Source organism: Barbatula barbatula (genome assembly GCF_947034865.1).
Source record: "Barbatula barbatula genome assembly, chromosome: 16".
Classification (NCBI taxonomy): Eukaryota; Metazoa; Chordata; class Actinopteri; order Cypriniformes; family Nemacheilidae; genus Barbatula; species Barbatula barbatula.
In genome coordinates, this window is record NC_136779.1 from 8,403,231 (window position 1) to 8,428,756 (window position 25,526).

At 38.4% G+C, this 25,526-nt stretch overlaps 1 protein-coding gene and 1 long non-coding RNA gene across 3 annotated transcripts in view; one reads left to right on the forward strand and one right to left on the reverse strand.

Annotated features, from left to right (window-relative positions):
- The window catches only part of znf438 (zinc finger protein 438), a 46,475-nt gene extending 28,362 nt beyond the window's left edge, over positions 1-18,113 (reverse strand). For both annotated transcript variants that reach the window (XM_079476779.1, XM_079476778.1), the window contains exon 1: positions 17,974-18,113. The gene's annotated coding sequence lies outside the window, so the exon portion shown is untranslated. The remainder of the gene's footprint in view (positions 1-17,973) is intronic.
- Positions 17,725-25,526, forward strand: LOC306905838. Its single transcript, XR_013787778.1, has 4 exons — positions 17,725-18,043; positions 19,127-19,215; positions 21,919-21,976; positions 23,482-25,526. It is a non-coding gene; the product is annotated as an uncharacterized lncRNA (long non-coding RNA).

Consider the following 25,526-nt stretch of genomic DNA (forward strand, 5'->3'; position numbering starts at 1 on the left):
CTGTATGATATTGAACATGACAAACATTACCTATGACAGCTAAGGAGCCTGCACGAAATGAGCAACGCTGCACAATCCTGCACACAATGCTTCGTGTGATCACAGGAAGAAGCCTATGAAAATGAGAACTACCAATTAAAATTCATTGATTTTAAGTTTAGCAGAAAAAGAGTTTGTAACTGAGCCATGGAAAAAATGTGCCATCTAATTAAGTAGAAATGCACAACACTATATATTTCAAGTAGTTAGTGGCTTGGGTTTACTAGTCAATCTCAGGGTGAAGAAGGAAGCCCTGTGTGATTATTCCGGTTTCAGATTCACCTGACCCCAATCAACCACGGATCTTAAAGGGGTCTTTACTCTTTACATCACGTTCCTGTATTTAACAGCGAGAAAGAGTGCAATAAAATGCAGAGGTCTACATCCCCCCTATTTCAAACCAAAAGTTGACTCCAGAACAAGCAACAGAGGTTGGAACTATCAGTTAATAAGAACTAATATAGTCTCCCACATGTCCCTCTCATATAAACAAAACCAAAGACCTTTATGAAATCAAAACAAAAAATGAGTATCAATCACATAAATAACATCGTTCCTGAGAACAACAAGTAATCTTGTTATTCCTGAACCTAAATTTGGCGTACTAATAATTATTTTCCCTTGAGAAATATCCATGTAATATCCAAAGAGGAAACAACATGTGTAGGAGGACAACGAGACGAATTGACTAAGCGGAGGAATGGAGCGAGAGGAGGAGGTTACTTTGGCAATCTGACCAGGTGATAAAATGGCAGACATGCTCGACGGACAGACTATAAAAAAATGTTGTTATCCATCAGTCAGCCAGGGCAAAATGTACAACAGCCTGCCCTGCTTTACGCCTCTCTGTGTATGGGAAACCGATTCGAGCGTATCCGTGGGGTGACATAATTTATTTAAATAAAATTCAGATGACTTTAAATATGTACAACAAACACATCACGAGCAGGGCTTGCCTAAAGTACATTGGGTATTATATGTAGCGTGACGCTGGCACTCCATTTAGCAGATGTCCTGACTGAATGTGAAGAGAGGCGGCTGTGATATGAGAGATGATTTGTAGGGTTTCATGTCACTTAGTGTACGAATGCTGCCGATTCAAATATGATTATGGAGAAAATAACAGAGACGGTTTGCTGTCGTTGCTTTTGTGTCGAAACTTTGAGACATAAAGGAAAGTATTGTGGAGGTGGTTTTTTTAACTTGACTCTTCTGGGCAGGTTTTTAGTGCATTTTAATGGCCCGTGCGTTTCCCAGGGAAACTCTGACACACACTTTTCTCTGTCCAAGAACGAGGAGATATCCTGAAGATTTATGTTTTATCATTTTCCAGTGATTTAAGTCAAGTTATATGAGCTCTGGCTAAGGATCCAATATTCTTAGCCAGAGCTTATCTTAAGCTTCATCTTAACCAACATCACCAACCGTTCCTCATCTCCCAAGTCATAATCTGTCCAAGAAAATCATTCTCATCATGTTGTTTTAAACCAAAATGCTGGTACACAGCTCTTGCTAAAAACAGTCAATACCACCAAAGCAAGATTTCTTACAATTTGACTTCTATTCAATCCTATTTGACTTTCAGTTTAATTTAAAAAAAAAGATTCAACATATTGTGATACTAGCTTAATCCTGAACCCAGTATTGTATATTGTATTATCTTACGACGTATCTTACACGTTTTACCTATTTTAATAGTGCCTTTTCATGTTTTGTTTCTTTAAGAGACCGGCAGGTGATTTGTGACTGCAACTAATTCTTCTCTCGGCTAGCCACATCTCTCCCTCTTTGTCCACTCTGTAGTTTCTCTTGCTGCGTAATGTTGACTACAGCTGGTCATAGCTGAACTTTCCATTCTGGGTCATGTGACCTAGTTTGGAACCTGGATGGAATTTGTTACTGACCCCTCCTAAAACAGAACCTCCCCCTAACATACACACGCTCTGACACAAGCATGTGTGTACGCACAAACACTAACCCACACAGACGAGCAAATAAAGCCAGGAGAGGTTAGCTGGAGAACATGTCCAATGGGGCAGTATGGGTGTGTGTCCACCTCTTCCATTCCAAAGCGAATCCTACACATAAACATTAAAAACAGATTGGGAAAGAAAGGACAGAACGAGAGGAAGATACATGAGGCCGGAGGAGAGAGGCCAGTTCGCATGGAGGAGAGAAAAGGTATCATCCAGCTCGGACAGCTGTGTGTTATTACTGCTCTCACCCACCCCTCCTCCCATTGCAGGAAATGAGCAATCATTTAGTACTGACAGGTACATGCCGAAGCGCTGTATCTTTCCCTTAAAACCCTGTGAATACTGCAACACAGCCGGACAGCATTAACCCTAAAGACCACCGCACGCCGATGGCTGCCTGGGTCAACGTTAGTGTGTCTGTCAAACAGAAGGTTAGAAAACTAAAAAATAATGGCTTAAAATTAGTAAATTCTGAGCTAACATGAGCCATAAAATTACAGGGATAGTTCACCCAAAAATTTAAATTCTGTCATCATTTACCCACCCTCAGGTTGTTCTAAACCTGTATACATTTCTTTGTTCTGTTGAACACAAAAAAGGAAGATATTTGGAAGAATGTAGTACCCAAACAGATCTCATCCCCCATTGACTTCCATAGTATTTATTTTCCCTAAATGGCAGTAAATGGGGGATGAGATCTGTTTGGTTACTGACATTCTTCCAAATTTCTTTGTGTCCAGCAGAACAAAGAAATATGTACAGGTTTGAAACAATCTGAGGGTGAGTAAATTATTAATTAAAATGTTTGGGTGATCAATCCCATTAAACTAGTTTGTAAAAAAATCGCCTCTAGAGGGCGAACAATCAAAACAACAACAGAGTAGCTTGATGATGCTGCGAAGGAGCGTGGAATGATGGGACCTGTTGTCTTCAGCTCCACCGCTGATGGACATCAATCAGACAGTTACGAGAAAACATGTTAGCGGACGAGGTAAAGAAATAAAGTTTTTAAAATGTTGCATATAATTATGGTCCATAAACAAGTGCAACTCGAAACAAGTTAGTAGCTTGCCAGACGCTAGACACTACTTCTGCATGTCCACAACACTGTTGTCATGCAGTTTCTACGTCAGTAAAGGCAGTGACAAAGAGTAACACAGCTATGACACCATTGACAGGTGACTGCACCGTTTCACTGTTTAGAATGGCGATTTTCTCATGATTTACAAGTAGTTCGAAACATTTGAGCTATGGTAAGTACTCATCTGAACAAAATATTTAACACTGGCCTAGTGGTTTTTGGATATTTTAATGCAAATTGTTACAAACTGTACCTTTAAAGGGGGGATGCAACAGTGTTTCATGCATTCTGGCGATGTTAAACATGCTGGCTTCTCATCCTTAACATGGTCAACATGCCAGAAAATTAGTTGGACGTATGACGTAGTATTTCTGTGCTCGATACACTCCCCCAGCATTCGTATGTTTCAGAAAGATTTTTTTCTAACATGAAAATACGTTTCGTAACAACTTTTCTTAGTCCCTTATTCGACAAATCTCACGGAAAAAAAACATGTTACAGCCTTATTCCAAAATTGATTCAATTCATTATTTTCCTCAAAATTCTACAAACAGTACCCCATAATGACAACGCGAAAGAAGTTTGTTTTAAATCTTTGCAAATGAAGATCTCTCAAGCTCCATCAGGTTGGATGGGGAGCGTCGGTTCAAAGCCATCTTCAGATCTTTCCAGAGATTTTCAATCAGGTTCAAGTCTGGGCTCTGGCTGGGCCACTCAAGGACATTCACATAGTTGTCCTGTAGCCACTCCTTTGTTATCTTGGCTGTGTGCACAGGGTCATTGTCCTGTTGAAGCTTTGCCCCAGTCTGAGGTCCAGAGTGCTCTGGAGCAGGTTTTCATCGAGGATATCTCTGTACATTGCTGCATTAATCTTTCCCTCGATGCTGTCTAGTCTCCCAGTTCCTGCCACTGAAAAACTTCCCCACAGCATGATGCTGCCACCACCATGCTTCCCTGTAGGGATGGTATCAGCCAGGTGATGAGGGGTGCCTGGTTTCCTCCATACATGACGCTTGCCATTCAGGCCAAAGAGTTCAATCTTGTTTCATCAGACGAGAGATTTTTGTTTCTCATGGTCTGAGAATCCTTCAGGTGCCTTTTGGCAAACTCCAGGCGGGCTGTCATGTGCCTTTTACAGAGGAGTGGCTTCCGTCTGGCCTATCTGCCTTACAGGTCTTATTGGTGGAGTGCTGCAGAGATGGTTGTTCTTCTGGAAGGTTCTCATCTTCACAGAGACATGCTGGAGCTCTGTCAGAGTGACCATCGGGTTATTGGTCACCTCCCTGAGGACCAAGAGTCCTGATGGTTCCAAACTTCTTCCATTTATGGATGATGGGGGCCACTGCGCTCATTGGGACCTTCAATGCTGCAGATATTTTTCTGTACCCTTCCCCAGATCTGTGCGTTGATACAATCCTGTCTCAGAGTTCTACGGACTTCATGGCTTGGTTTGTGCTCTGGCATGCACTGTTAACTGTGGGACCTTATCTAGACAGAAGTGTGCCTTTCCAAATCATGTCCAATCAACTGAATTTACCACAGGTGGACTCCAATCAAGTTCAGGGAAGATCAGTGGAAACAGGATGCACCTGAGCTAAATTTTGAGTGTCATGGCAAAGGCTCTGAATACTTATGTTCATGTGCTTTTTTCGAATTTTATTTTTAATACATTTTCACATGGTCATTATGCGGTATTGTTTGTAGAATTTTAAGGGAAATAATGAATTGAATCCATTTTGGCATAAGGCTGTAACATGACAAAACGTGGAAAAAGTGAAGCGCTGTGAATACTTTCCGGAGGCACTGTAAATGTGATCAAACTAAAGAATCTACTCATATTTGAGGGTACTCAAGATTAACATGAGATATGCAGAAACTGTCTGAGTTACATGTACAGTCACTTTAACTAAGGAAAATTACATCCGGCACCACAGGAACTCATACTATCCTCTAGGGCTGCAACAACGAATCGATAAAATAGATAAAAATCGATTATTAAAAATGTTGGCAACGAATTTCATTATCGATTCGTTGTATCGCGCGACTATAAAGCGCGCCACATGTTTGAGTGGCGTGAGCGTGGCGTTTCTGTTGCGTGTCAGCTCTGTGGCGGCTGCGTCGTGTTTTCTGTATCTTTGCACACCAGCACCGTGCCTGACGCGGCGCTGGCGCGCTGCTGCTGCTATAGGTGACGTAGAGGGAGGCCGCCGACAGACAAGGGTCTTGTATTCACGACAAGTTTAAACTTTTTTCACATAACCTACACCTTCCAAAATCCGAAAAATGAGTAAGTAGGCTGTCTGTTTATTTAAATAACATTTCCAAATGTTTTGTAGCATTATTACCTGATGTTGGACCGTCACTCAGATGACACACTAGACTACGTTGTTATTGTATTGTGTCATATTTTTTTCCATTTTTAATCACATTGTTAAGAGCATAAAAAACAAAAATAATTCAGTCACCAATAAATTTTGGGGTTTAATACGAACCACAATTCGTATTAAGATGATTCTCAGATATGTTATTAAAGATGTAACGTAATCAATTGATGCACGAGTTTACTTTATGCAATATGTGTTTAAGATGGACATAAATTAATATTCCCATTCAATGCAATGTATCTTTTCATTGGATATAGCCTAAGCATTTTCTTGGATGAAGATTTTATGGAAAAAAGTAGTTAATTGGAGTATTCATTTGCAACATTTTAGTAATAATATCTCATACTTAATAGGAATATTAATGTATAATTTATTTCAATATTCACTTGTTGTTTCTCCAAAAATGCATTTTAAACATGATTTAAGTCCTGATGTTTTCTACAGTGGACATGTAAACCCCGTAACGTGTAGATGTTGGTTTAATGAAATTCAATTTGAAAATACGTTCAAATAAATGATGATTAGCTTTCAAACATCAAAATGGCATTCATTAATATGTATTCGTGTACAAAATTACATATAAACATCTTTTCCTATTCTATTTTGCCTGGAAACGCTTCCAACACGCTTGCGTGTCTCGTGAAAAATAGGCGTCGATTCAATTCCTAGCATGCACGCGTTTTCCGTGCGGCTCGTCTCACGCAGGCAGTGTGCAAGCTCTAACCTGTTAACATGGGAGCCGATTTAAAAACGGTCACGCCAGGCTTCTGAGACGCTCACGCCACGCATCTAGTGTGTCACAGGACTAAAAAAAGTTGATCGCGCCGCGCAGCATAGCGGAGAAAAAATAAATTAAAAAAGCAGAGCGGAGGTAGAGGAAAGACCATCAGAGAGACCCGAAAAAATTCCAGAAAAAAACAGCAAACCATGAGAGGCTTCTTGATGGGAAATGCATCATGTAAACCACAGCCAGCTGTAATAATGATATAATAAGTAATAATAAAGCTTTTGAAATATGTTTTGCAATGTCAGTTCTATTTTTCAATAAAGGGTTGAAAATGAATGCTTTTAAAAATTTGTGTCCGATTCATCGATTAATCGAACAAATAATCGACAGATTAATCGATTATTACAATAATCTTTAGTTGCAGCTCTACTATCCTCCAAAATAAATTTATAAGATTGGCGAAACATCATCCACATAAAGTAAAATAAAACATCTTATATATTTGTATTGTCAATAGAAGTTCATTCGACTGCAGGTCTGGAACTAACGTCTCTAAGCAAAACAGATGACCGAGTTGTGTTTTACTGAAAACAGCTTAAAAGCTTATAGCCATAAAGTGTTTCCAATGGTACACTGACATGATGAATAATCGCTCCATGCTTGTCACTTCCATGTGAACATTCAAAGAGAACAGAATGGAAAAAAGGTAAGAGGCACACAAACACATTTTAATAATGTAGCTGGCAGAGAGCGTTCAAACAGAAACCCAGCCTGCAGTTTATTCATCCATGAGTCTGATACAGACTGACGTAAATGTCCTCATTACAACAGTCAGGTCGCCTATAAACACGCTGCGCAATCTGTGCTTCCATAAGAAACGGGAAAGATGTGCTCAATGCTGAAGGAATTCTCCTACATCCGACACGGTTTTGCTCAGTTGCCTTTTGATCTCATGGATGATCAATTTCAGATCTGCTCTTTGTACACATTATGCCAAAGTCTTATAAACAAAATCCAGTTGTAGTCAACATCGTAGTCTTCCTCTTTAACTGTTTTCAATCAGCTGCATTGTTTCTCTTAACATCACATGCGCTATTTGAAATCATCATATGGACAGTAATAGATTCGTTTGCATTATCTATACAAAGAAGTGCTTTATCTAGCTCAATTTAAACACTCTTAGAACAGCAAGATAGTTACATTTGATAGACTGGCCAAAGTTTTTGAAACGCTATTAAATAAGTGCTTTTAATCATTGCAGAATGGGCTAATGTGCTGGATCTAAAGCTTGGCAAATTACTCCAAATAGGAAATGGTTGTAGTCAGCACTTCAGGTACTGCATACGACAACAATTCCTCAGACATGCTGAATTCAGCACTGTAAACTGTATTTCACTACAGGGCAAGAGACAGGTCTATCTGCAAACAGAACACAAATAAACTAAATGAATCATCCGCATTGTTTGGTCTGTAATCGTGTACTCCCTCAGAAATATCATCTTCTTGGACAATTAGTCCAGCTAATAGTACATTAGCAATGTGTCATTAGAACCGTACATGTAGTTATACTACAGGAACTTTCATCATAACATAAACCTCTGTCTACACTCTCTTAGGTATGAAAGTATTTTTGTCTAATTTGTATTCCTACTATGGAAAGTCAATGCGGGCTTATTTTAAAGTAAACTACTCCTTGAACTGTTCGGTTACCAACATTCTTCAAAATATCTTCCTTTGTGTTCTGCTGAAGAAAGAAAGTCATACAGGTATGAAATGATGACGGGAATTTTCCTTTTCTGGGTGAACATACCCATTTATACATTGTAATGCTTTAAAGGAAAAGTTCAAAATTGTGTTATTTTTTACTCACCCACATGACGTTCAACATGTTTTAAGACCTCCTGGCATCTTCGGAACACAAATAAAGATACTTTAGGTAACATCCGAGAGGCCTCGTCATAGACATCATGGTTATAGTTACTGGCAAGGTCCAGAAAAGTACTAAAAACATTGTTAAATTGCTCCGTCCGCTCATAGTGGCTCAATTGCATATTTTTGAAGCAACGACAATACTTTGTGCGAGCAACGAACCAAAATAACGACTTTAATTGATATATTCTCCTTTGTCTTATCAGTCTATGGTACGTGTTCACGAGAGCCCTACGACGCATGCCCTTTCGGTTGAGCAAAAAAAGTGCAAGTCTTCCTCAATGTCGAAATCATCAGACATTTTGCAAAGATCAGCTTATATACAGCGTGAGCATGCTTGTAAACACAGAGTTGCGCTTCCGGGTTGTCAGTTATAACGCCGGCGTCTGCCCCCACCGAATGCGCATGCGTCGAAGTGCTCTCGTGAATGCGCCTGGAAATCTCTCGTATGTCACCCAAAATATCTTTATTTGTGTTCCGAATACGCCGAGAGGTCTTAAAACATGTTGAACGTCATGTGGGTGAGTAATAAATAACAAAATTTTGATTTTGAGATTAACTTTTCCTTTAACCTTAGCACACAATTCCACATTTACATTTGTAGAAAATAAATGAGCAAATTAACCCAAATATTTCATACAAAAGGGAAAACCGATAGGCTGATGTTATTCAGAACTGTAATAATAGTCGCTGTGTACTACTGGCACAGATTTGGGCCTGCATATGATGTATTAAGATGCACACATCTTCATCACATGCTCCTCATTCGCTCTCTGAAACTCTAGCCTCCCTATCATCTCTCTCTCTGACACAAGCACACACTCATAACCCTACCGGGTTCCTCTGAGGCCATAACATCATGTGTTTACGTAACGATAAGCTTCAATTTAGAGAAACACAATCTTTTGTGCATCATACACGTGGACCACGCCCATGTCCCACAGGCCATCTCAAAAATCTCTCTTACACACACACACACACACACACTGCTGCAGCAGGTTAGTAATCTACTAGTGCACGCAGATAAATTTCATCAATAAATTTAATGTGGAGAGGGAGGACCATGGTTTTAAGACATCTGCCATTAGGGAGAGGGACAGCATTCCTCAACCATTAAACGATGACTACCAATCTCTCGGGCCAACTGACTGACCACAGAAACACAGCTCTCCATTACAGGCCACTGAGAGGTGCCTGAAGGAATAACTGAGGTTTGGTGTAGACGACATGGAGCCTAACTTTATAGAATTAACTGCCTAGGTGAGCTAATTACATTTTAATGAGATACCTTTAGTTCTAGTTATCCCTCTATAAAATCTAAAGCAATGCATTGTTAGAAATATCTTAGAAGTCTTGTTTTGGTTGAAAAGATATTATGTTTAAAGAACTGTAAAAAAACATGTTTTGTTTAAATTTCGTGATTTTAGATTTTAGACTAAAAAGGTTAATTCTGATTTCAATATTTCTTCAAATCAGTTATAAAAACCCCATAACATATACACTACGTGGCCAAAAGGTTGTTGACACCCAAACTCATCAAAATATGTTTTGCTTTATAGTGTATGTATGGGTTTGCGTGGGCTTGCGACAGTACAACTATGCAGGATCGTCTGTGGTTTAAGCTTAAATTTAGAGAAATGCTTGAGACTCACTCTACCTCCACCACAAACCCAAGGAACAACTGAGCCACACAACAGTCACCTCCTCAGGTGGACATCAGGAACAAATGAGTGAGACAGCTAGTGGAGGAACAGGGACCATGACTACAGAGGAAAAACGGAACAGGGGAGGGCAGGAAATGGGTCATGCTTACAAGCACAAAAGCGGGGAAAGATGTAGAGAGTTTTTCGTGTCCAATTGTGAAGTTGTTTGGAAATCAAGGTCACGTTGCATCTAATTAATTGCAGATTTAAATAATGTAAAACAGATCCTGAAATGGACAAAGAATACCAGAGGGATCTGTCATTATGGTATTTCACTGTTTCCTTTCATTCACTTGAGCAATACTGAAAGCACCTTATAAACTAAACAGCACTTCCTGTCTGCCAAAAGTTTGTCAATCCTGGACGAGTAGGCTTGATTTCAATTTTAAAAAGGTCACATCACAGCGATATTGGTGTATATAACGTGTTTTATGGAACCACAAGGCACCAATTTCCTTGATTTATTCTCAAATGAGCCAAAACAGTTTATCTATTGTTACACTACATTCATCTTGGACAGGAAGGTAGATCCAGTGAAGGGCAATCAGAAAAAACATGTACATCATTTGTGGTCAAATTCACTTTTGAAAAAGACCGGTGTCACATGACTTTAAAACAACTAGCAAACGCCATGCGATTATGAAACACACTTGGGTGTGGGGAAACTTTCTTTGCTCCATTTTTCTTCAACATAAACATTTGTTCTGCTCTACTAAAAGTCAAATTTCATAGACAGCAACTCTGTTCTGTTATTATCTTATAAAAGGACTCATTCTGTGAATCACACTGCTTTTGTTAACAGTACCGCATCAACTCAGAATGAAAATGTATCAAAGCTATTCCAAAGACCCTATAAGGGAAGTCATCCCACCAGGCGGCTTTTTTTGCAACACCTCCAGTGAGCTATTTCGGTCAAATGGGATCAAGTCCTTGATATTCTTTCTTCTGAAAAGAAGATATTTTGAAAAATATTGATAACCGAACACAATGGTGGTTCCCATTGACTTCTATTGAATAGACACAAGACCAATGCAAGTCAATGGATACTGCCATTGTGTGGTTACCAACTTTCCTCATCATATCTTCTTTTGAGTTCTGAAGTAGAAAGAAAGTAATACAGGTTTGAAGTGACAAGAGGGTGAGAAAATGACAACAGAAATAAAGAATTTACCTCTTTAAAGTCAAATTACATGCAAGACTTCTGAACCTAGGGTGGCCATAGTGAGCTCTGAACTTTCCCCAGTCATAGTAACAGAATTACTGCATTTTGTTAATCTACAATGTTTAGCAGTCTTAACCAGGTGCAACATGCTTTCAAAACATCTAAACTAACCCAAGACCCACAGACTGCTGCACCTTGAGGCCATTATTTCACTATAACCCTGACAATAAACGTTTTTTCAAAGCTTTATACTTGCTTCTAGAAGGTACAATGTAGCAGCAAATTAAATGTTTACCAGTCCATTACCAAAGCCACTCTGGCCTCAGTCCAATGTCATTCATAATTCACATTTTGATGCATTTTTCTTGTTCAAGGTGTTGCCTTTACTTTCTTGGTTCGCTACGGTGAGTTTTTACTGCACGGACATTCTGATTTAAGCAGCAGCCTGGTCCCTCTCACGAGTTTATTCAATGTCAGGGCTCTAGACTGCAACCAAAATGGTCGAAAATGCAATCGTTTTCATAACGTGTGAGGGAAACTTTCACAGGGTCGCATTGATGCGAGTGCGTGAAACAAAATTTTGCCCTGCCAAATATTTATTTTAACATTTAATGTGATTTATGAGTGCTGAATGACGCCCTTGTGATAAGTGCAGGAAAGCTCAAAAAACATGTTGCCAGTTGACTAAGGAAAAATCCTATCTTAAAATCCTAAACTTCTATCTTTTGCGATGTCCTAACAGCTGTCAATAAAAAACAGTGCGTCAATGTCCACTATATTCAGCTTCGTGATCTAATGACTCATTTGAACCGATTAATTTTGTTGAAACAACTTTATGTCAAACACTGAACTCACGAGACTCACTGTCTGAACCAATCAAATCAGTCACTCAAAACACATCGGACCACCAGCGTGCTTAGATCATTTAACAAAACTGTAAGATTAGTAAGATTTAGTATTTAAAGTGTATTTATGACAATGTGTAGTAAAATACATACATATAATAATATAGTTCTGAATTCCTTTTGAGTTTTACTTTTGAATTTTATGTGGCAAAGAGAGCCATAAAGAAGTATTGTGAAGAGTGACAGGTTACATTTGTGTCAGATCATTTCATAACCAATATATAACTTGAAAGAAATAAAATAATAACTGTATAAAATAACAAATACAGTGTTTTTGCATTTATTTTGGATTTATTGGCCTCCTAGTTCACGAGTTGGGTACTTTTAACTGTTTTAATTTTTAACCCTGCCTGGTAACCAATCAGGTTTGATTCGCCCCTCACTATAAGCGCGTAGTGCAAAGATAATAAAACAAGTGGTAAACAGCAAAAATGAAGCGGCCTATAGCTGACTATTTTAAAAGACAGAGTGACAAATTAACCGAACGATTCATCAACTGAGGTCATTATGATTACTATAAAAAAAAGGTGAAACCAAATTGTAAGTTGCTGCGACCAACTGAGAAAGTGAGTCGAATCATTGCGACCAGTGGGGAAAATAAGTCTAGAGCCCTGAATGTGCCAGTAGCTGTGGCTGACTGGTAATGTGTTTTTTTACCTGATAATGAAGATTATTATGACAATGAGAAAGCCTATTCAATCAGTGCTGTATTTATCCCTTCTCATGTCCGCACTAGAGATGTAACGTGTGAAAAATTCATATTACGATTATACTGACCAGCCCTATCACGGTTATAAATCGATATCACAGTTTTATTAACATGTTCTGGAAATGTCAAAAAAAGAAAGATTTACAACAAATTTAATATTGTGTTTACCTATAAATGTACTTTTGTTTGATTTACATCAAATAAATAACATTAATATTAGTCATGGCATGTTGGAGGCATGGGGTAAAAGTTTTCTAGATCAGATTAAACAACCTTAAGTGACTGAATAAGATTGTCATGTAGACACAACACACAATTCAGCAAATCACCTGTCTGCGTGTGTTGTGAGAAATGGGGTGCACTTTAGAAACCCGGGAGAAAGCGGTATGACATCTGTTGCGCTCATAACAGAAAAAACAAGCTGAACAGAGTTTCAAATCTAAAATGTATTAAGTCTGTATAAAGAAATATGAAGTAAACATGTGTCGGTAGTAAATCAAAATTTCCACAAATTAGCAAATTTCTAAGTCCTTATTAGAGAAGCACTGTCATCACAAACTCACAGGAGCAGACGTAAATAAATAAATGTGCATCGCGTTATTTTGTTCCGAATGTCAATAATCTGACTCCTGATTTACTCTCCTGACATTACTGAACAAAACCCACCTTTCATGAAGAATCTAAATTAAACTCTTGATAATATCTTTGTTTCATGCTGGACGGAGTTTTTCAAGCCGTTTAACGGTAATTAAAACATAATGCGGTAATACTAACCGTTGGACATAATTATCACGGTAAACCATTAAACCGGTAATCGTTACATCGCTAGTACGCAGTACCTGCAAATGCAACAATATTTTTTTATTTCTTTTACTATTACGCTGTCAGACATGCGCACATAAACAAAACTGGGAGAAAACCGGTAAAGGCGTTTACATGTATAGGATAATGCCATGTAAGTTGCTTTGGATAAAAAGTGTCTGCCAAATGTGTAAATGTTACATGCAAGGCAAAAAACTACCTCTGGCGAGCGGTTTTCGCTTATGCCATATATGACCTTTCCCCAATAAAAGAAAACTGCTTTGCACGTTAACTTGACCTTACATGTAATCAGCTTATTAAACATAATCGGAGTAAAGGTCTTGGCAAATACAGTACGAATTTTCAGTATGCGTTTTTTTATTTGCAGCTCGATTGTACAGTCAAGGCTATGAATTGTCAAAACGCCTCTCAAAATGCTTGCCACGGATGCGAAAGACAGTTTTTAGATAGCTAAACAGTTATATTTGCGTTATCTCGCAAATAAAATTGCGTTCTTTCGCATACATATTTGCGTTATCTCGAAAACAACAGTCAAAACGAGAATATGAATTGGTCTCTATATGAGCAGGGGACTAGTCCAAAGGGACCGTCTGTAAAGTGACTGTAAATCCATAAAGCGATACTTCAAAAATAGTCATTAATAACTTAAATGCTACACACTGTAGCCTCACCAAATTCAGATTACACATTAATGCTCTACGGCTGAATTAACTGGTTTATTTATACTACAGTATGTAGCACTGAAGTGAATTGCTATTTTTAGTAGCCTAATGATCTTCAGGTTTTGCACTTTACAGACGATCCCTTCGTTCTTGTCTCAGCCAATACAGAGATCAATACAGGGATCGATTTGTTAAGTTAAAGTTCATTGTTTACGTTACATAGAATGAGGTGTGATTTGCGATATAAGAACGTTTAGCTCACAACTTATTGGTCCTACTATGAACCGCTCCATTGTTTATGTACAGAGCGGGACAACAGGACATTTGATTGTTTTGAAAGAGAACGCAAATATGTTTGTCGCAATGTTTTCCGTGGGAATTCAAAAGTTTTGCGAGAAAATATTTTTCTTCCCTTTCATATTTTCTCCACCCCATGTCCCTAAAAGGGCTCCGTACAGATGTGCCTGGAGCTACAAGAAAGGAAAAAGTTCTTACGAGGGAATATTTGAAAGCACTCCATAGCATCTCTGTGTAAAATAAACAGGAAAGCGTAAGGTTTTGCCACACACTGCTGCATGACCTCTTCAAATTCTACACATGTATGATAATGATGGAAATTCTGAATCTTGACAGCGAGATTGCAGCACACTGGGTTGAATAAGAACTGAATAGCACATAAAATATGCAAGGCTCCATGCTAGTATGTTTACTTTGGCCACAAGTCACACCTTGCTGTGAAACTCTGTGCTGTTACAACAAAGACATTTGTTCTGCATATGCTCAGAAATTGGCTTGTAATTAAAGTGCTTTTTGATCTATATTGTGAAAAGGGTATACATCTGGACCGTCCTGAAGCAGCGTGAAGCTTGGTGAACAGGCTCCTGCGAGCAATTACTACAAAGTTAAGAAATTAAAGAAGTTTAAGGAGAATTGAATACAGCAATCTTTTTTCAGGGTTGGTTTATGTGTGTATGATAAAAGTGTGTGTGCATGCAGTGATGCTGACATGGTTCGGATTGACCGGAAATGTTAAATAAGCATCTCTGCTATGAAAAGAGTCTCCTTTCCCTCCCCCCCACCACATGTGAAACCACACAACGTCATGAGAACTGCCAAAACAAACCTCAGCATCCTCCAATAGGAGTGTGTGTGTGTGTGTGCTTCCCTGCAGTGCAACACGTCCGTGCAGTGTTGTGTTTAATAACCTTTTGCAAAATCTCTGAAAGAATGCGTTCACTGACACCACAGAAATGAATCTAGACTGCCAACAGCTACACCGTAACCATCACACAATTCCTAGTGATCCCCTAAATTTCTCTCCAGAAGTTTTAAGTTGAAAGTAAAATATTTTGATGAGGAAAAGAATGGTGCTTTAACCCTTTCAGACAATTTCAGGGCTCTAGAACAAATTTTTCCCACTTTCTGCACCAACTTGCAATTGGGTCGCACCCTTAGTAATCATAATGACCTTGCATAATGACCTCAGTTGATATATTGTCAGTCAGACATGTTAGGGTGCACTGCAGAAAAAAAGCAACTTAGCATTTCCTTACTTAAAGGTAAAATGAGAAACTTTTTTTAGTTAAACATAAAAAACAATTATAGAGCATGTACATATAAAATCAGTATTCAAAATGGTCTCTTTACCTTACACTGATTTGTAACCCGAAGAGCACGATTTGTCGGTCTGACATCACTTGACCTCAACCTATGATACCTTTGTAAGGTAACCTGCAATCTAATGTGTTAAACAGAGCTGATGACATGGGCCAAAGGTTACATATTGCAACTTTATGTCGTCCTCTATTTTACCCTCAAAAGTAACTTAAATCTGTAACCAAATCTTAAACCAAAATGAAAATTTCACTTTCTAAGGTTAAATAATTTTCACATGCCTATTTTCATATGCGATGAAGGTGTGCAAAATTGACTAATACAAACTTACATTTATTTTTGTGTCATATGACCTACTGGAGTTCTCTAATATACACAAAAAGGTTACACATCATTCATCTTCCACATGGGACAAACTCATGATATCATTGTTGACAAAAAGTGCTCTAACTTTTCAAGAAATGTCAAATATTTTTAAGCTAAGCAACAAAAAATCACTTTGAACCCAATCTCACATATGCTATAACCTGCCTGCGCCTCTCTGTTAAGCCCACAGATTTTCAAAATAACCATCTCTAACAGAAACCTTCCAGTTGAGCTTTGCCTTGTCACTTTATCACCCCTGCCAAATCACATCATCAAAAACTTCAACAAAGAATGTGCGTGTGCGTGTATGAGTTTAACACAAAATGCTTAGGACAATTTTCCTGACACTGCTCTGCTACTTTTTCAGTTAACTCTGCCATGAAAAATAAAATGCTGTTCCACTGTTATAACTTGGGTGAATTTCCAATACAAATTAATTCGGAATTGACCTTTAGCTTAACCAAGAAAATATACGTTTAATATTTAGAAACTAAGAGATTTACTAGTTGAAACTGCCACTTATCATCCATCAACACTGTATATAAACAAATACAGTCTGATATATTTATTATGACAGCACTTACTTATGACTGAATAAACTGAGTTATAAAGTCCTGACTTAGAGCCTTATTTTTAGATTCATATCATTTACATTATTTACGCATTTGGCAGACGCTGTTATCCAAAGCGACTTACATTGCATTGTACTATACATTCGTTTTTTTTATGTATGTCCAATCCCTGGGATCGAAACCATGATCTTGGCGTTGCCAGCACCATTCTCTAACCACTGATCCACAGGAAAGCTGCAAGCAATATAAATCACAATACTATGAGCAAACAGGTCTTATAGTACCTTATTTATAATGATGTCCTGTAATATTTACACCGACTCAGACACTTACAAACCATAGTAGTTAGTAGGAAGTTTAAATGTTCTATTGCCTAATGCTTTAGGTAAGTAACATACACACCCACACATAAAATAGACAGCACAAATGTGGAAAAAGTACCTAAACACATATTACAAATAAAAGCTATAGTAAATATAGATTCTGCCATGAAAAATAAAAGGCCGTTCCACATTTATAACTTGGGTGAATTTCCAATACAAATTAATTCGGGATTGACCTTTAGCTTAACCAAGAAAATATAACTTTAATATTAAGAAAATAACAGTGGAGATTTACTAGTTGAAACTGTCACTCACCATCCATCAACACTGTATATAAACAAACACAGACTTATATATTTACTTATGACAGCATTTACATATGACTCAATAAACTGAGTTATAAAGTCCTGACTTACAGCCAGGTTTTCAGATTCATGTCATTTACATTTACGCATTTGGCAAAAGCTTTTATCCAAAGCGACTTACATTGCATTGTACAATTAATTTGTTCTTGTTTTTTTAAGTACGTGCAATCCCTGGTATCGAACCCATGACCTTGGCGTTGCCAACGCCATTCATGATTCCAGAGTCAAATAAGTTTTGCAATTGCAAGGACAGAAAGTTCTGTAGCGAGACACTTGACTATTATATGTGTGTGCTGATGTTTATAGTTTAAAAGCAATGAAGCAAAGCTGTTATCGTGTAAAGTGACAGTGCCAACATAAAAACGGATCAATCAATCGTTATCGCGGTCGTGTCTGCAGTTTCTGCCCTAACGCTTCGTTGTGTCGTTTTGACACAAGACACGTGTCCTGTGTGTTTTGCTCTTTATAAATAAACATCCATCTGAAGGCCTCGACCTGTGATCACTATTAACATTTCTATTGGCTAAAGATGAAATCATAACAACACGGCTGCACGGTGAGACCGCGGGGATCCTCTGTTTCGCACGAAAACAGACAGCACGTCAGGAAATCAACGGAACATCGTTTGCCTCACCTTCTGAACCCGTCCTCCAGCTCGGTTAGAGCACTCTTCGCTTTACTGAAGCATGCAAAAGATACATTTGGTGAGTACATCGACACATCTTCATAATTGTTTCTCCACAGCCATTTTGGGCGATACCTCGCATCGCAATCGATGGGGATTACGTAGATTGTGTTTGTGATTCTTTCTTTAAAACAATTAAATGCATCCAGAATAAACAGGTTTGCAGCTTTAACTGGAAGTTTATTGTTATGTGGCATAATTATTTAAAAATAACAATATGTTTGATTCCTCGCGATTCGTAGCCTAGCTACGAAATGAACACCCCTTCGAAATGAAGTGGTACGGTCCAGGCAACACCGGCTGAACTCAGTAAATGTAGCCAATCAGAGGCCGCAGAAATGTAACTTGCACATTATTGTGATCTCAGAGCGATGCTTACTCTGAGAAATGGTCGATACAATCTTATTTCTTTTTTATCAGATTCAAGTATCTGCGGGAAAATGTGGTTTATTGAATAGGGATAGAGGGAATTTCCATTGCATGGAAAAGGCAGGTTGCATCATTTTATTGCATTCAATTATGCTAATGCAATAAAAATGTGTTTTACATCTACATGTTGGAGAGAAGAGTTAAGAAATGAGAGGAAATGAGGTTAAATCTAAAGAAACAAATAATAGGAAAATATACTTTTTGCACAACTATTCCATACATGAAAGCAAACTTTTAAAGGGGTATTTTTCTGATGTGGAGAGTGGAATAACATACAGATTACAAGACACCAATATGCAAGACAATTCAGATATATTTAGAGTTGCTTTATTGCCTGCTTCAGAACCATTTTAAACACTGAATGTGGGTGGTTCATTGTTCAACTCGTGTGCCTATGAAACATTGCAAATCCAATTCAGAGAGAAGACAGATCTCCGCAGTGTCTTCAACATAGTGGCCCAGATCTTACGTCTACATTTTGTTGCCATCATGCCTACTGTAATTTTATTGACTGGCCTCATTTTTAACTCAATAATGCTTCAGGGTTTAAAGAGAACTTAAATAGAAAGAGAGAATGAGGCAAGATGCCTTTACATAAGGATCTAAATTCTCTTATTTGTTAATGTTAGGATCTCCTTTTTCTCTTACTACTTCCTTCTCTGACTTGTTTCAGGAATGTTTGCAACGGTTTTGTACCAAGAGAGCCACTTGAATCGCTCTGTCTGTAAAATCTCTCACGTCCACCAGTGAGTTAGAGAATAGGTGAGTCAATTAATTGTTAATTGTGATGACCCAATTGTTCATCAGCATCTTAATCTATAAAACCGAAAAGTTTACGAGATTTTTCTCTACTCAGTTTGATTTCATGACGCATTCTTCTGCAAAGCTCTAAATGCCACAACGAAAGTTTTAGTGAATAGCATCCATAAATAGTTGTTTTTCAACCTCCAGTTTTGCCCAAAAGTACACCTAACACAGCTTTTCATTATATATCCTGAACCCAGAAAGAAGAATTCTCTCTTTGATATGTCTTTTGAAGCTTGTCCTTAGCTCCCACAGAGTTGACGGTGAGTTCATGACACTCAACTGAATAGACATAGGCAGTTGAATAGATGTAGTGAAAAAGGCTGTGTGTTTTTAAAGGCTGATTTTGTAGCCAGTTGCAGCTTTCATGGACTGCTGACTCTTATACCAGCTCACTTATGAGTCTAGATGTGTGAAGGTGTGAATGCACACTATTGCTTCCTCTTTGAAACGGGTCTAAAATAGTCTTTCATAAAAGAACCTTCCTCGAAGTGATCGCACCTGTCCGTTCCTGCAACTTTTCATATTCTCTCCTATATTGTTTTGTAGACTTAGTAGCCCATACATATCCTGTGCCCTGTTTATGTTAAATTAACTTATCATAGAGTGCAATCTGGACAATATTAATTCAAATGATCTGTGATTAGTCACACTATCATAATGTATGAAACCAGCTTTTGGAGAATCTATCGTTTTACAATTTCAAGTAGAATGCAATAGAATGTACAATTCAGTTTAAGGTCTTGAATCCTTTTAAATTCAAGGCGTTTAATGAGAAAATCTTTACTAGTGTCATCTTCATCTGTCTTCTGTAATAAAAAGTTTTAGGTCCTACAGCATATTGGAAAGAAATTAGTACCATGCAAATACAGCAAATCTATCCACACGATGGCAGGAATTCTGAACGGTTAAATGCCTGCATAATAAACATGGAAATCTCTAACCACTAATGCAAAGGGAACAGACTGAACCAGCGGAAAACAAACCTTAGGAAAGTAATAAGGAGGATATCCAAATGCCTTTTCTGGAAAATTTCCTTCAATCAAAGCACTTGGATAACTTTCTTCTCTATTGGTTTCTCTCATGGTCATTTATTTCTCTGTTCTCTCAGGTGTGTTCACATCTGCACACCATCTTCTGTAAATGTGGGAAGATTCTTTGATACACAGACATGTGTGTGAGTGTGGGAAGCACATGACTCTTTCTATAAAACATGCCAGGAGAAATGAGCAGAAGAAACGTCTCTGTGTTCCAGAATACACAAAATAAATTTTAGCTGCGGTTGTGAGGTGAATTTTTGACGGAACATTTGGAATGGATCTCCTCTAATCTGCGTGACAGATTTAGCTCACCCGTACAACCTGGATAATCCAAAAAAAATCCCGTCTCATGCACACATGGGCATCAGCATGCCTCAGCTACGCCAATTCTTCCCGCACACTTATTTTTCCGGTAGACAACTGGGCACTTGGATAGATTTCATTACTCATTTCAAAAATTGTCACACTTATTTTACAAAAGCATACAAATATTTTTTATATCCGTTTAAACATCTGTTTACGTTTCAGTGAAGCATTGAACGTTGGGTGCTCAAATGCTCTTTTTAAACACCAGAATTCGAAAGATTTGGCATAACCAATATTAAAGATATTTGTTCAATAACTCTTTTTGGTAAAAGTTTTTTTGCACACCAGTTAATATTTAATTAATCAAAGGATAAAATGAGGACTGCATTAGATTACAAGCAGAATCTGCTGTTATTTTTTGTTGGGTGTGGCCAAATTCTCCTTAGCGTCAGAACTCTATGATGGACAATCCATAGAAGAGGAAGTGAGATCATAATGGCCTTGTTCTTGGGAAAGGGGGAGTTTAGTGTGATTGACATCTCAATCTTGCCTTCAAAACATTCCATTGTTGGGCCCTTGAGTTTTCTGGGCTCTGGAATAGTTTTGTCGTCATGGCATTCATCTTTGCATTTTCTATGAACAGCAGTAACTTCAGCACACCAGAATGGACGAAACATGTACACAGCAACTGGTTAAAGTACATCACACATTTTTGCCGTATTGTTCTGGATCATATAAAAATCAACTCAACATTTTTTCTGGCCACAGGTCTGCAAGACAAACAAATCACTTGTGACATTTTGAAATTTCAACACAGATGTTTGCATGTTACTGCCAATCTAAGTTTTATGGTTTTGAGGCCTCGTCTATAGAGGCAGTCGATATACTAGTTTAATAATAAAATTTGACTACAGGGATAGTTTAAATGAAAATCATAATTTCCTCACCCTCTTGTCATTTCAAACCTTCATTGCTTTCTTCTTCAGAACACAAAGGATATTTTAAAGAATGTTGGCAACCGAACAACGGCGGTACCCATTGATCGAAACATTGGTTTTGTGTCTATACAAAAGTGAATGGATACCGAACAATTGACTCTCTTTAAATAATATATTAATAACATTGGCTTGTATCTGCTGTTTATTGAAGACTTTTGATGTGTCCCACACAAACTTCTTGTTTTAACACAGGAAAACAACTGTGTTTGCTTAATGAGGTCTCTAAATCTGTGTAGTCTTTAGAATATGCCAATTTGAGTTACCTTTATGATCCGTCCCTGGTTTTAGATGATTATATTTCTGTGATTGTATAATAGAAGGTGGCTGAGTGCAATCCCAAGGGTCCATGAGTCTCTCTTTTTTCCATTCATAGTTGTAAGTACACTTTTTTTCACTTTCCTTTGTTAAACGTTTGTACTTACCTGTTGATCTCTTGTTCCTTAAATATGTTCATCTTTTTTTCCAGTTCTGCTTGACACCTGTGTTTCTCTTTCATGTCTCTCTCTTTCTGTTCCCTTACTCTGTTCCTTCAACGAGCTACACAAATCGCTTTGAACTGACTTTATCCTATACATTTTCCTGTTTCTTTAGAATTTCCTTTCCTCTTCCTTCCTTTTTCTCTCTCCTTTAACCCCCCCAGCACAAACTCCCAATTTTTCCCATCCCCCACACAGCTGGTGCTCTGAGCTGTTAGTCCAGATGGTTTAAAAGGGAGGTAGGGGCTTGTTCTCCACGTAGCCCCACAGCAGGCTCTCTGTCCTGGGCAGCACTGACTTGGCTCCCCCCCGGACCAACTGGAACTCCCCCTAAACTGTACTGCCAGCATTAATCTCCTAAATGATCCCGCCAGGAGGAGGATCAATACTCATTTACAGAGATGCCGCCTGATCCCTTAATGTAGAGCAGTGAGGATGGTTTTCTACAGTCCCCCTCCCCATTTTGCTGTCTCTCCTTCTATCTCCTCTCTTCATTTCTCATTCACTTCTTCTCTTCATGACCCATTCTGTCTCGTTCCTATTTACCTTCCCGGTGAAAAGAAAAGGAAAATAAAAAATAGGTCAAATAGGTTGTAAATCATTTTATTTTAAGGATCAACATCGATGTTATCTAATCCTTTGTAAGGTATAACATTAATTCAGTCATCATAAATCTTTTTTTATATACATAATACTGTATGTCATCTCCTGTGAAAACCAGGCTAAAATCTTAAATAAGACTCTGAGATCAACCATTAATTTCACTATAACTTCAATTAGTCAGTATTAAACATATCAATGTTACATTTTGACACAATGTTCTTTACATTATTGAGAAAAAAGTAAACTGGTAAAACATGTTTTACAGTGTAGATAACAGGTAAAGAACAAATAGTGGATTTATTTAAAGATAAACTTGATACATTTTCTTGTTGAAATCAGTCGCGTGGATAAAATATTAATGTTGATGATGTCACCGCTGCTTAATTTAGTTTATCTGTGTGGTCCTGTCACCAGTAACCGGGAATAGAGGCTACTGGCATTTGTATTGCTATTTTAATAGCACGGTTGATATTATTATGAAGTTTTAATATATGCAGTAGCATTATTTTTACTCTTTGTTTTCCATCGTCGCAAGAAAATATGACTTCATGTCGAAAAGGCAGCATCCAAGGAAAACAGGAATAGACTGGACTTTCCACAGAATAATAGCCCTGTCTTTTCCAGTCGGTTAGCACTAGCAGAAAGAGAGAGAGTGAGCACGTGTGTGGTTTTCAAAACGCCTCATCATTGATCTCTGATGAAGCCTGCCTTTTACAGAACTGCCTTTCTTTTCCCGAAGCCAGGGAAAGTCTGTTTTTCACCTTCTCCCTGTGTTAATGCCGTCTGTCTCTGAGCTCGTAGGTCTGCCTGCTGGAGCGGAGTGGCACCTGGAGGAAACTCAGCTGGACAGCTCCTGAAGTCACACAGCGAGAATTTAACTGATGCCTGTTTAAAGACAAGCTAAACCACAAAACAGTATTTACCATTCCAAGTACTCGTGGTGAGGTCCAAGTCCGCAAAAAGTCGAGTTCTTTCGAGACAGCACTGCGTGCGTACGAAATTTGAAAGACGATGTTCGCATAATCCCAACGAAAGCTTACCTCACTTCTTCCGAATATTATTTCTGCAACTCTACCTCAGCTCCCATTTACAGCCATGGTTATGACCAGTAGGGAGCATACCTCAAAACCCTTCATTACAGACAGTGAGCCAAACCTGTCCGCCCTTTTCCACGTTGCACCTTTCCATTATACGCTCAGGCAAACTTGCGAATAAATATCTCGGGAAGACGGAATGCCGAGTGCTAACTCACTTAATGAGATTGTATGGACATTAATGCTATTATTATCTGTTGCTCTATAAAGCCTCTGCACAGCCACAGAGCACTTTGTCCTGTTGAATAATTCACTGTCAGCAGCCATGGGCAGAGAGAACTGGCTTAATGATGAAGGGACAGGCACCTTACTCAGCTCTGTCTGTTGTCTGTTTGATGAAGTGAAAGAGGCCATGGGTCGGAGAGGCCTAGACAGATGACAGTGGAGGGTATCTGAGGCAACCACCAGGGACCATCTCTAAACTATTCTTTGCAAAGATTCCACCACGTACTTTGAGGATATTGCTTTCAACAAGTTCCTTGTCTTCTCTGTAAACATTCAAAGTGAAATTGCAATGTCATTTGTCTCCTAACCATTGTTTCATTTCCTTTTCTACTTCCTGTTCTCATGACCATGGCTCACCTGGTGAGTGTTTACAGATTTGAATAAACGTGTGTGACGGCTTTGGAATGTTTTAGAAAGTCATGGTCCCAGTCAAACTGTATAATCGAAAGCCGTTTTATGAAAATAATTTTCTTGGCCGATTTCACTTAAGCTTGTAAAAATGCAAACACACAGGAAGTTCAAAGGGGAAAAGTATTATGACACAGTAGGTGGCAATTTAACTCTAAATTTCAACATGAATAATCCAAAGATTTATTCATTTTTTTTATTTATTATCTAAATTGATTTTTTCTTATGTAGTCCTACAGGCTTTGTTTCACAGCATATCATTGTGAGATTATATAGTGTATTATATCAATGTGGACTGTACACTGCAGACCAATGCTAAGTACACCACACCCAGCTGAGGTCTGACAGAAACCGGATAGTCATCAGGTACAAGAATAGCCTTACCCGCCACTGCCGCAGCACTCGCTTTTGTGACCTGTAACGGAGAGCGGCAGACCTTTAGACGGTACAGCGTTGGTATCCTTGTTGGTGTCATTGTGTTCAAAGTCATAAATGTGCAAGCTCATATTTTGGTCTGCTGCATTCATATGTGCTTTTTTTTCCATGGGTTCTAAGTGATATGATGTCTAAACATATGTGACATACAAAGCTTTGTATATTCGGTTTGCCTCGTTCTCCATCATGTTTTATCATACATGTTTCTCTAACTTCCCTCTGTTCTTTTTATTCTTGCAGTACCACTTTCTGTTAGAATCTCTCTCATTCTCTCTCTCCCGCTCACGCGTTTCTCCCTGGCCAGAGTCAGAGGAGTAAACATCCCTGGGGAACAGCGAGCTCTTTCTTTGGGTGGAGGACTGAATCATTGCAGTGAGGGTCCCATGATCCTCCCTGTGCTTTTGGACACGCACTGCATTCCTTTTTCCTACTCAATTGCACACACTGAGTCATTTTCTTAATGCTTGAAATTGATAAAACTACACGGACCCTTTTGCTATGACACAGATATAAAGACATTTATGTAAGCAAACTGAAAACGAAATGTTATGCAAATGTTATTTTTTCCATTATAACATGTGAACTGTTTGAAAAGTTTCTTGAAAATCAAACCCATATGGGCCACCAATTAGCATCAGTCATGTGACATTACTATCAATAATTAATAAACGAATGGCACTACTT